This window comes from Podarcis bocagei, assembly GCF_964188305.1.
Source record: "Podarcis bocagei genome assembly, chromosome: 14".
In the NCBI taxonomy this organism is placed as follows: domain Eukaryota; kingdom Metazoa; phylum Chordata; class Lepidosauria; order Squamata; family Lacertidae; genus Podarcis; species Podarcis bocagei.
The window spans coordinates 26,941,909-26,952,950 of NC_138139.1; the positions used below are offsets into that span (position 1 = coordinate 26,941,909).

General features: G+C 41.5%; 1 long non-coding RNA gene across 2 annotated transcripts; it reads left to right on the forward strand.

Moving 5' to 3' along the window:
* The first annotated feature begins 51 nt into the window (after positions 1–51).
* LOC308573908 lies at positions 52–10,704 on the forward strand. Of its 2 annotated transcripts, XR_014002217.1 has the most exons (3): positions 52–922; positions 1,293–9,712; positions 10,071–10,704. It is a non-coding gene; the product is annotated as an uncharacterized lncRNA (long non-coding RNA). The 2 variants fall into 2 exon arrangements; XR_014002218.1 differs by lacking the exon at positions 52–922 and having other exon boundaries at positions 1,282–9,712.
* Positions 10,705–11,042: the final 338 nt, after the last annotated feature.

Consider the following 11,042-nt stretch of genomic DNA (forward strand, 5'->3'; position numbering starts at 1 on the left):
CGTCCGTCCAGCACCCCTGACTTATGAGGGGGGTCCCAAGTGGGGTGACTTTTGAGGGGGGTCCCAAGTGGGGTGTCTTGTCCGTCCAGCACCCCTGACTTCTGAGGGGGTCCCAAGTGGGTTGGGGTCTCTTGGCCCAGGGCTTTGCTGCTGAGGGAAGGATGGGCCAACTCTACAGTTCTGTGATTCTTGGGGTTGGGATGGACATACCAATTTTATTGTTTTGTAAAATGTTTATGCTGCTTGACTCACCCACATTACTGCCAGCTAGGGATGGGCGAATCTGTCCTCCTAGGTTTTCTTCAGTTCCTCGTTTTTCAGAACTTAAATTCTGTTTCCCGCATTTATGTTTGCGATTTAAGGGGGGGGGGAGTCATAAAAAGTATGAGTTTCGTGTGAATTTTTTGTAATACATGTTTGCAGTTTTGCCTTTTTCTAGAGCAGCTTCCCCTAATGCAATGCATTTTTGTATTTTATTGTTGATAACAAACTCTTTTTTATGCACACTTTTGTCACATTGTATGCATTTTGTACATATTACTGAAGAACTGCGTTGCAAAATTACTCTGAATTTTGCATATTTTGAGAGCTGGCTGTGTTTTCAGTTGGCATGTTGCTTTTGAGAGTGCAGATTAGGTAGGTTTGCCTTTAAATGTGAAATGAATTAACTATCTCTCCCATTGCTACCACCAGCTCATAAACATAGTGTAGTGTACAGCGTACCTGACTTGAGGCAAGCTAATTCTGTTTTAGTAGGGAGTGGGGAGAGATGCAATTGAACCTTGCCTTAAAACTCTACGTGATTAGGTTTAACATAATACTACTTTCCTCCATCCAAAATTTCATTTTTAACCCTTGCAGTTTTGATTTGTTTCTTTCAAGTATGGCATCTGTTTATCCTGTCTGGGAATAACGGAAACAGGTACTGAAACTGATAGGCAACAAAATAGTTCTCATTCCAAAAGACAAATCACCTTATCATTTCGTCCAGCTTACTTATGATGCAGTAATGTCTCTACATCTTAAATGTTATACAACAAAATGGAGCTTTTGGCATGGTATGTTCTTATTAAAAGTTAGGCAGCGAAGCCAGAAGCTTTTGATTTGTTCATTAGTAGGAAATTTAGCATTGATCCCTTTGTGCTTAGAAGAATGATGTCTGATAGGGATTGATTAAACTTAAGAAGCAGCATATTTAAATGCAACAATGATGGTGAGGCAGCGGTAGAACATTGTGTTTGCCTTTCTTTCTTTCTTTCTTTCTTTCTTTCTTTCTTTCTTTGCTTTCAAAGCAGGTCTTGGAAAGGAATTTCTTACTCCAGGGACCCATGCTGTCTGTAAATTATAAAAGAGGAAACTGAATATCATGGATGGCGGTGGTGATGAATTCTCTGTAGAAGGCACTTACTAAAGCGACAAAAATTGCAACGAAGAAAAAAATAATCCTGGTCTCCCACCAAAATATTTTCATACAACAGACCAAAGAAACCAGTGGGAAAGTTGTTCTGATTTCAGAGGACAATGGATAAAGTTCAGAGCAAAGCTGTATGTTATAAACACATATTTTGATGCTGCATGGTTCTTTTATAATCTCTAAATAGCAGCAGCAGGAGAGCTCAACAAGAGTCAGGACAAGTGAGGGGAGAAGGAGATTTATTAAGCTCTGAGCTGTATGTCACACCTGCCCTCCCAAAACTGCTATTTGCATTATGAGAAGCTGTTGTTCACATGTCTTGTCTTAGATCAGGGGTAGGGAACATCCAGCCTGTAGGTCAACCTTAGTCTGCCAGGGGGTCCAATTTGACATTCTAGGTAATTTTCCCCAAACCATGCCCACACACTCCCAGCTGACCACCTTCTTTAAATAGTTGGGCAGACAGGAGGGTAAAGGAGCTTGTAAAATGTACAGAGAATCATAAAGCAAAAGTGCTCTTTGAAGTAGCCTCCCTACGCCAACATTGCTTGAGCACTGCTTCAAAAAGCACTTCTGCAAAGCACTTAACACAGTCCCTGTTCGCCCATCTGAGACTGTAGGATGGAAGCAGGAGGACTGTCCTGAAGCGCTTTGCAAATTTGCTCTTTGAAGCAGCTTCCCGCTCTTCCGTCAAACACCACTTGAGAAATATTTAAAGGGGAGAGATGGCTTAAAATAGATTTTGCAAAGCACTTTAAGCACTCTCCCCACTGCCTTTAACATAGTGATGTTATAAGTAGGAGGGGCTGCTTGAAATAACTGTTGCAAAAGGCTTTCAGACGCCGACACCCCCTGCTCCTGGGAGCTCATGTGGAAGTGTGGGGTTTGCCTTTGAAGCTGTTGCAGATTCCCAAGTGCTCAACAGCCAGCTGGCTGTTGGGCACTTGGAAACCCTATTTTATAAATTAAAAATAAAAAGTGGTTCAGTTCATTAATGAATTAGTTTCCCTATTTCACAGATAAGCATCCATTAAAACCCCCCAGATAAACTGAACCATGCAAACAGCTGTTCGTTTGCTAAGCCATTTGCACAGCAGATGCAGGTGCCACTGGGATTTTGGCATTCCAGGCAGTTGCCTACTTTGCTTCTATAGTTAGACCAGCTCTGTGCATTGTTAAGTGTGTTCTCACTGTGCTGCTAATCTGCTTTTAGTTGTGGGCTTATGTAAACATGGAAATGTGCTCTAATGTGGAATAAGTGCTCAAAGTGTTTTTATTTAATATTTGGGGCAGTGATAAACCCTCTCTCTCACTTTAAAGGATTGGGAAGTCCAATCTCTGCATAAATGAGCACCTTATTTGAAGATGTCCAAACTCCTCGGCAATCCTTACTTTTTGCAAATTATCAAGTGCATTTAAAGATGCAAAAAGTGAAAATGCCAAAAATGAGTAAATGAAATTGACAGATTAATCCATGCCTACTATCAGCCTTGTGGGCTAGCAAGTGAATAGCACAGACCAGCAAGTCCAGCATATCTTTGTATTTGAGAGTGGAGGTGCAATTCAACCAAGCCCTTAAACTAGAACTCTCAGTCGCTTTTCTCTAAGCAGTTACAACAGATCTTGTGTGCAGATGTAGAACTGTGACCCTAGTTTATGCATATAGCATCAGGGGAATTGGAATGAGGTGTCATCAATATACAGAAGATGCCCAGATGCAGGTGCTGAACTGAGGTCTGGTGGTGATAATAGTTTGCATGTAGGCCAGTAAATTGAAACTGAATCCAGACAACACTGACGTACCGTGACTTGATGGGTTCTTGGTTCAGGATTTGAAAGATCACCTTTGGGGTGCTCCTGAGGCCACATTTGTCACATTAAGCCCAGGTGGATTCGGTGGCTGGAAATATCTTCCCAGCTGTAGCTGCTTCACCGAATATAGTCTTTCCTGGACAGAAAGAGCTGGCCACAGTATTTAATATATATGTATTTCCTGCTCTGTGACTATCTAGGAAAGGGTTGGCTATAAACACTTGAAATAAATATTCAAATACTCTTGCAATGTGGTTTTTACCATCTCGAAAAGGGCAACAAGTGAATCTGTCTGCCTTACTGTTACCATTAACCGGTTTTATGTGATGTTTGTGTTTGGTCTCAATTACTAAAAGCATATTTTCCATTGAATTATTCTAATATTCTCCAGTAATGGAGCACGCATTAAGATAATTCAGAACTTGAAATTCAGCTACAAATGCAGCACCAATGAGGCCACCCACATCACCAGCTGCTCTTGATTAATCCACTTTTCTTTCTACAAAGCCTTTAATGAATACTCTGTAGGACCAAGGCCCTTATTTATCTGGGGAAACCATCTGATTTCTTTTCACATCCATTAGTTGGGCGGAGGTATGGGGGAGAAACAAAAGAAATTAAAATCTTAGGCTACACACAAAATGAAACACGCAAGACCTATAGACAGAGTTGTCAGGACTCAACCAAGAGTTCTGAAGCAGTAGAAGCTGATGTGGGTTAACTGCAGCTGTTCCCAGAGGGAGGGAAAGAGCTTTATGTTTTGGTAACCCCCCCCCCCCAAGTTCAATCAGGACACCCCACTGTAAAGACAAACAGTACTCGATCCAAGTGACATCTCAGAACTAGCTTTGTATATTGGAGAAAACACCAGGTACTCTGACTAATCATTCGGGAAGGTTTACAAAGCTTTGTCTCTCGTGGCACGCTCAACCCCAGATCCACATGCTTTCCCTATAATTATTATAATGATCACAAATGAACACTTGGGCATTTGTGACATATTCTAGAATCAAAGTATTGGGCATCAGATAAAACCACAGATAGCATTCACGATACAGATTTCCTGCGACTACAAGTGTAGCAAAGGAGAGAATTTTGGTAGGCTCAGTTTCTCTTTCATTTCTGCGTAAAATTAAGGTCTATTGATAAGTTATGTAATGGGAAAGGAGTTTTGTAGCATTTACTGGCTCCTTCCTTGATTTTGAACTTAAGCCCATCTCAAGCTGAAGATCTAGTATTTGCCAATAAATTGTACCTGCTTTTCCAGACCTAAGGAAATATCACCTCTCAGTCCCTGCCTGTTGTGCAGCTGCTAAAAAAAGGATAGATCTTTCTTCTGCACAAGGGTGTGCAGGTGTTTAAAGTGTCAATACATCTGGAATATACCCACTCTTTCCATATACAAACAGCCCCAGGAATTTATGAGAACTCGGCATGGAAAAGATGGTATTTGGTTGATTGCAGAGGAAATTTCTAAATAGCTATGGACCATAGCAAGGGTCCAAATTTGCCTGGAGCGATACACTAAAGTGTACCTAGCTAACAGTTAATCCAGCCCTGGAAAGAGGCAAAGTAGTTGTCAGGCTCTTCACAATCACAGTTTGCCTTGCATCTTTGACTAAATAATAGTTTAGGAAACACTCCTGGGCACAAGTAATGTGTTCCATGCGGCTGCTGGCCCCAGTCTGAGAAAACAATAGGAAACAGCTGCTAAAATACAAAACCGGGGCCCTGGGGAGTAGCAACTTTTCAGAAATGTGTGGCATACAGGGGAAAGAATGTGAAAAGGGGAATAAATAATCAAGTCTACCTCTTTTAAGGAAAATCCCATTGAATCTGGGGAGTGGGGGACACTCCACTTGATTTGTTCACTTGGCCCCACTATATGGACACATGTTCCAGGTTGCAATCTGCCCCTCAAACTGTTCTCCCCCCCCCATGAGAATCTAGTAAAACCTGTAAAATTAATATAGTTCTTGCATTGTGACAAGAACAAAATTTCCAACTTCTGCGTTTTACTCATTTGGCAGGAACTGCCCTGGCTGGACTAGTCAGACTAAGATCCATTTCATCCAGCATTCTGGATTAGACTCTTAGCATATGATTCTAATACCTTCAGCATTGTAGGGTTGCAGGGCCAACCCTAAGTTAAACAGAGTGAGGTAACTGCCTTAGGTAGTAGCTGTTCAGGGACAGCAGTATCAGCCTCCAGAATTTCCTATTGACTCCCCTTCTGCTGCCATAGTCCCTTTGGGGACTGCTGCTTCAGGTATGGTGCAGGATGTTATCCGATCAGACATGTTGAAGTAAGACTCAATCGCCAGTGCAGTCAGCTTCTGAACTTGGAATTGTGAGGGGGCAACATCTTGTCCTGCAGCTCAGGCAGCAAAATGTATGGGGCCAGCTGGGTGGACTGCATCAGTATGGTGTAGTAGCGGATAGTGTGTTGGATTAGGAACTGAGAGATCAGGGTTCAGATACTCAGCTGTGAAACTTGTTGAGTGACCTTGTGCCATTGAGCAGTATATAAATTTTGTTTACTAAATAGACAGATTAAATAGAATAAAGACATGCATTTCTTCAAAATGTCCAGAGAAGCAGAGGCAGTAGAACGGAGATGGTTTATTATAAGTAGCATCTCACAGAAAATGTTCAGATTCTCTCCGTGTTGCGTAGATTTGTGTTGGGTCTCCATGGTGATGTCCTGTGTTGCTGCAACACAGAAAAACATCTGTGTAAGGGGCCAATAAACGTACAGGAAGAAGTTAGCAAGCGTGACATTAAAAAAAGAGGATCTTACTTCATGGTGACTGTTCTTCATATCTTGCTTTCCAGACCGTTGGGTATTAACACCTCCTGTACATGCAGATGTACTTACTTTTAAGCTTTAAATGTCAAGCAAGTTTTCAGTATTAAGGTTTCCCTGTTTCTGATCACTGGATATTAGAAATGTGTTCTTGAAATTGATTATTTTAATAGCACCCTTTCAGAGAACTAAATGCTTTGCCATTCTTATTTTGATTCACAACAGCCCTGTGGAATAACTGCAAAGTCGTAAACTGTTTCTTAAGTGAAAACTAGTCTGACGAATTGCCAACTCTTTATTTACTGCAATTGGATTACATGTGTCTTTAATTACCCTATTAATGGGATTCCCGTGAGTAAGTGTCCTGCTTCAGGCCCAGCAAATGCAGACAGAGGATCTTAAGTAAGAAAGAGATCTTGATTCAGGAAAGTAACAGGACAGGCTTGGCAGCAGACAGAGTTCAGGAATCATGATTCAAGGATTCAGTAAACGGGCGAGATATTCAGAACTGGACAGAAGCAACAAAGATGTCCCAACAGCTTCCACACATGCCAAGCTTTTAAAGATAAGGCACAGCACACTCACTTGCTTGTTATGCGGAAATGTCGGGACTGCAAATGTGCTCTCCAGGGGGAGTGTCTGCTCCTATCTGCAGAGATGGCACCTGTTTTATATAAGAAGACTGGCTCCTGATCACTCTTTACCATCTCCTGAATTGTTCACCATCCACACCAACCTGGTCCCAGCCTGGTATGCACACACACATGCCCCGGACACCAACAAAGGATGCAACACCACTGTCCTGAGGGTCAGTGAGGCCCGGGGGGGGGCACATTTGAAGGGGAGACCCAGCCTAGAGGTTTCCCACCTGTGTTTTAAATAGCTCCATATTATAATCACTGAAGAGGCATAAACCTCTCTCAAACTGTTCTTCATTCTGTCATCCTACTCGTAATTGTGCCGTCTCAGTCAGCTTAGATCTCATGGCAGCGCTCCATGTTTTATTAATCCACTTTTGTTCCGTTGGAATTGCTGGCGTATGCTATTTGAGTGTTGCTAAAAAAATTTTTTTGCTTTAGTTAACATATTTCCCACCAAATTATGGCATTCCAGATGTATATCATTTTTAAGATACTCTAAAAGGAATTGTAATGGCCTCAGTGGCAATAAATAATAGCCTAGCATATTTTGTATAATGTTAATAATGCCCCACAAACTTACTTATTTTTGCACAAATCCATCATACATATATAAAGTATAAAGGCTGCTTTCCTTGCACCAGATTTCCAGCATGCGCTACCAGTATGAGGATTCATATTTGCAAGGCAAAGCGGAGACAAGTACTAGTGGAATATCTAAATTAAAAGATCTTTATTTATTTAAGTATTCATAACCCACACTTTCATAAATTTATATCAAGGTGGTATACAACATACAATGTTATAATAAAATCAGCAAAGGCATCCATAAAACATCGTGGAAAATATCAACAAAGCATATATCTTCCAAAGGATGTTTAAAAGAATACAGTGGAGACTCCTGCCAAATCTCTGCTGAAGGACAACTGAACCTCAAGGGCATGGGGGCCCTCAAGAGGTACCCCATCAGAGGATATTTGTGCAAAGTGATAGCACCAAATTTTTGGACAATACATTTCCCTGTGCTTTTGTAATATTAATTGTCACAGATAATTCAGATTGTATGTGTAAATCCAGTTACGGGCTTCCCACCACTTCCTGGAGAGGTGAGAAGTTCCTTGCATCTAAGAAAGTGTTGGGCAAATGCTTTGCCACTGAGCTTTGGTCCTTCCCTTAAGACACAGGAAAATAGGAAGCAGACTTGCACTGAGTCAGACCAAATAACAGCTTCAGAGAAGTGTGTGGGAAGGATTGTGATAGCGGTAGAAATAATTGAACTTCTACTCCCCAGCAGTTCCAGTGTTGATCAGGCTTCTCCAGGGCAACTATTTACACAACAACAACAACAACGTGCTGGGTAAATTTGCATTCACATACCATATTTTTTGCTCTATAAGACTCACTTTTTCCCTCCTAAAAAGTAAGGGGAAATGTGTGTGCGTCTTATGGAGCGAATGCAGGCTGCGCAGCTATCCCAGAAGCCAGAACAGCAAGAGGGATTGCTGCTTTCACTGCGCAGCGATCCCTCTTGCTGTTCTGGCTTCTGAGATTCAGAATTTTTTTTTTCTTGTTTTCCTCCTCCAAAAATGATGCGTCTTGTGGTCTGGTGCGTCTTATAGAGCGAAAAATACGGTAATTAATATTACATTTTATGCAAGTCCAATGATACAACCCTTTTGGGCTCTGATTCCAAATGTGATTGATAAAACGGCTGGTTGTTTCATACCACAAAATCCCTAAATAGTTTCTGAGTTATCTTAAGGATTTGATTAATGATGTTGATCTTGAAGTGGTTGTAAACCTACTTTACGGCTGCCAACATGTTTACAGTAGCAAATTGGAAGAAAGCACTTGTTCTGTTGATGTCTGAATGGCATCAGGGAAGATGGAACAGGGCAATTTTATCCAAATTAACCTGCTGTGGAAATTAATAGACAAACAAGTTTACTGGAAGATGAAATTTGTTTGCAGTGTTTTGGAACGGTGAATTCCAAGATGACTTGGACAATACTTTTTCTTTTTTCTTTGTGTATGACAAGCATCTACCACCTGCACTTTTCAGAAGCATCCAAAGGCATTGTTGCTCCTGCAGGCTTTCCCAGATGGATAGGTAAAGGTAAAGGGACCCCTGACCATTATTTCCAGTTGTGGCCGACTCTGGGGTTGTGGCGCTCATGTTGCTTTATTGGCCAAGGGAGCCGGTGTACATCTTCTGGGTCATGTGGCCAGCATGACTAAGCCGCTTCTGGCGAACCAGAGCAGCGCATGGAAACGTCGTTTACCTTCCCGCCAGAGCAGTACCTATTTATCTACTTGCACTTGACGTGCTTTTGAACTGCTAGGTTGGCAGGAGCAACAGGAGCTCACCCCATTGTGGGGATTCGAACCCCCGACCTTCTGATTGGCAAGCCCTAGGCTCTGTGGTTTAACCCACAGCGCCACCCGTGGGTCTTTACCACAAGTGTCCATTCTTTGAGTTTTAGTCTTGTTATAAATTTACTTTTTTTGTGTTCTAACTTTTTAAAATTATATTTTGTGTGAATCACATTGAGATGGTGGTTTAGAAGACAATTAATAAAGCAATAGTAGTAGTAGTAGTAATAATAATAATAATCCACAACAGGTTAGTCATTTTCCATAAAAGGTTATGTCATAGTAAATGTCTAGGGCTTTGAGGTAGCACAAGACTCTTGATCATATACATCAAGTACAGGTTACTGTGTGTAATGTATGTAATTTAATTTTAAGTACAATTTCCCTCAGTGTTGAGGATGATGTTGACAATAGCAAACAATGCCTTCAGAGAGGTAATCTCCCCTCCCTGCCCTGGGAACTTGGCAGGGATAGCAGGAATCAAACTCTCCATCCCATAATCCTAAATCAAGTCAGGTTTCCCAAGAACTGCTATTTACATAACAAAAACATGCATGTTAATTTTCATTCACACACTTATGCCAGCCAAGAACTAACCAAATACTCGGTTTAGTCAAGTACAGTAAGCAGAAAGCTGTTAAACTGGTTCAACTTATAAACTATACAGTGGTACCTCGCAAGACGAATGCCTCGCGAGACAAAAAACTCGCAAGACGAAAGGGTTTTTTTTTTTTTGAGCTGCTTTGCAAGACGATTTTCCCTATGGGCTTGCTTCGCAAGACAGAAACGTCTTGCAAGTTTGTTTCCTTTTTCTTAACACCTTTTAATACAGTTGCGACTTGACTTCGAGGAGCAACTCATAGAACGCGGTGTGGTAGCCTTTTTTTGAGGTTTTTTAAGACTTTGGTGATTTTTGAAGCTTTTCCAAAACTTTCCCGACACCGTGCTTCGCAAGACGAAAAAAATAGCAAGACGACAAAACTCGCGGAACGAATTAATTTCGTCTTGCGAGGCACCACTGTATAAGCCTAACACCTATATAAGGGAGTAAGCTATGGTATTCTATCTGCACCTAAAGCTATTGAGCTTTAAACCACTGATATGGGAGAAACGCAGTTCATTTCAAATGGCTTTCAACCAATCTTTGCCAACCTGGTCCTAGCACCATCTAGATGTTGGACTATAACTCCCATCAGTCCCAGCCATTCAGGGCTGGAGTTGATGGGAGTTGAAGTCCAAAACATCTGGATGGTGCAAGGTTGGAGACGGGTGGTTGAAAGCCATCTGAAATGAACTGCATTTCTCCCATGCAAAGGAATGGTAAACAATAGTTGCTTTGCCAAATGGTCTGGGAAACCAAACTGCAGCAAAGAGAGCATTTTTATGAAGCTTTGCTGAGAAAACAAGAACAAGTTGGATTCCTTAGGACTGAACTCTTTCTTTTTCCCTTTCAATCTAGCCCACAAGGGGGAAGTGGAGGGTAACTTAGCAAAGGTGTCCAGATAAATGTCCTCTGCCCCCAAACCCCTCAAACTTCACAATGAAACATCTGCTGCTAAGAGTCTGCATCATTCTCAATACTTGACCCATCCTAGCCTGTGTATATCTCATCAACATGCCTAGGAAGAGAGCCAGGCTTCTGAAACAATCTGTTATCAGAAGTGTCACCATGGAACAATGAAACTGCCGCTGGTTCCCTGAAACCTCATTAAATCATTTTCTGGGGGAACAGATGTGTACCTGTCTTAGGTGAGACTTTGCACCATCCAAAATCCCTTCCAGCCACATGCTGTTACCTTGCTGACAAACCATCACTATCATCAACAATCAGACGTGTTACTTGCTGCAGATTGGTTATGGAGCTTCAAAGCATTCCCCTGGAAGAAAAGGAAAAACAAACACGAAATCTGTACAATTTATAATGCCGGCATTATGATATTTTATAGATTATGAATGCTGTAGTACTTTGTGAATCCTATAATACGACTTCTGTTGTAAT